The following is a 1,815-nucleotide window of genomic DNA, read 5'->3' as shown; positions in this document are numbered from 1 at the left end:
AGTGTGTGAGGGAGGAGAGCCCTTCCCTCCGGCGGGAGCGGGGCGGTGCAGGGGCTGGGGAACCTGCAGTGCTCCACTTGGATCATTACTGTAATTTTTTTAAAAGATATTTTTAAGACGTGTCGGAGGGTTTGGGGTGTTTAGCGTTTTTGAGGGGTTTTAGAGGGTTTGTTTGGGGCTTCTTTTTTTTTTTTTTTGGCTTTTCTTGAAGCCACGTTGGCACAGAGGAAAGCACGTTCCCTTCCCTGTGCCCCCCTTGGGGAAGGTTTCCCCAAACTTCTGTCACTGAATGACGGTGGATCTGTGGATCGACACTTCAGAGATTTGCTGGCTTCTTCCTCCTTCACGTTGCGAAACCTTCCAAGGCTTTGTCACCCGCTGTGCGTCTGTCTCCATGATATCCCTGTACCTGAGAGCTTTGCTGCGTGTGTGTGAGAGCTTTGAAAGTGACGAGAAAAGGAAGAAAAACATCCGGGAAATGCTTTGGCGGGGGAAGCCACTTGGAGAAAGCTGCACTTGTAGAGTGTCTCTCTCTAAATAGGGGCTACTCGCTGTGCTTGTGTTACAGCGTGAAAGGGAAACGAGGCGGCCATGAGGTCTGTGGTGTTTAGCAGGAAAGTACACTGAGTTTCACTGTTTTCATGTGAAGTGTTGGCCGGCTTCCTGCCCCCTCCATCGTTATTTCTCTTAGATTTTTTCAAAGGGAGAAATTAATTCTAAATTATATATTTACAAACTTACTTTTTCCATCCATTGGCGTTACCTTGCATCACAGATGTTGCCCAGGCTAGTATGGAACTTACATTAGTGAGCTTTTTATATTTTAATGGTTAAAACTTCTGTCTCACTCATGTTTTCTTTAAAAAAGAAAATTATTGTGTGCGGGGTTTGTTTGTTGCTTTTTTTCCCTACCTCATTTCCCAGGGCCCATAGACTTTCTCACATCTGCGCCTGAAGCACAGAGCTTGTGGTGGTGGTCTCAATGCCAGCTTGACAGCTCACTAGTTTGGTCTGACACCAAAAGTTACTGACCTAGAAATCAACTGCCCTGTGTGAGCTGTGATTGCACTCTCCTGTTCTGTAACAGTCATACACATGTTTTTTTAGAATAAAGCCTGTTCGGCATAACACAGCTATCATTTTTTCCCTCCAGGATGGCTTGAGGTTTTTGTGTGTGTGTGTGTGTGTGTGTGTTTTGAACCAGCATTATGTTGTCTTCTGTGGAGTTTAGGACTGTATCAGTGCTAGGAATTAATGTATTGAACGTGGTTGCTTTTCTCCCTGGGAGCAGACTGACCAGGTTTCCAGAAATCTGTTTGTCCTTAATAGAAAGGAAAAGCTTAGTGTAACAAGATGAGCACTAAGAGATTTTTGTTCTTCTAAAGGAAACTGTTTGATGGGAAAATAACTGTTCAAAACTTGTGCTAGTTTTGACAGGGCAGGATTGGTGTAGTAGAAGAACAAGATAGTGAAAAGTCGAGATGCTCAAACAGGTGTTTAAATACGGTACAAAGAAAAAAATTAGTGCAGAGATACATGTTTTGAGTTTTCTATAAACCTCACTGTTTGGCATTAATGGCTTGGTTGTTTCACAGCTCATAAAAATGAAAAACAGCCTAAGATAGGTATCAGACTGCATTTCTCTTCCAAGGAACACACAAACAACTCATCCTTGTGTGTAGTTGTTGGTTTAAAATAGATCATACCATACGTTTGCTCCTTCGTATGTACGTGATGTTTAGGTTTTGAAAGAATGTCGAGGGGCTGAGAACCTGGGGAAAGATACTGAGAAAATAATCAGAGTAAGTGGGAAGA

This window comes from Buceros rhinoceros, unplaced genomic scaffold, assembly GCF_000710305.1.
Source record: "Buceros rhinoceros silvestris isolate BGI_N320 unplaced genomic scaffold, ASM71030v1 scaffold9583, whole genome shotgun sequence".
NCBI classification, from domain to species: Eukaryota; Metazoa; Chordata; class Aves; order Bucerotiformes; family Bucerotidae; genus Buceros; species Buceros rhinoceros.
The sequence above is the reverse complement of the archived record's forward strand: the minus strand, read 5'-3'. Positions refer to the sequence as shown.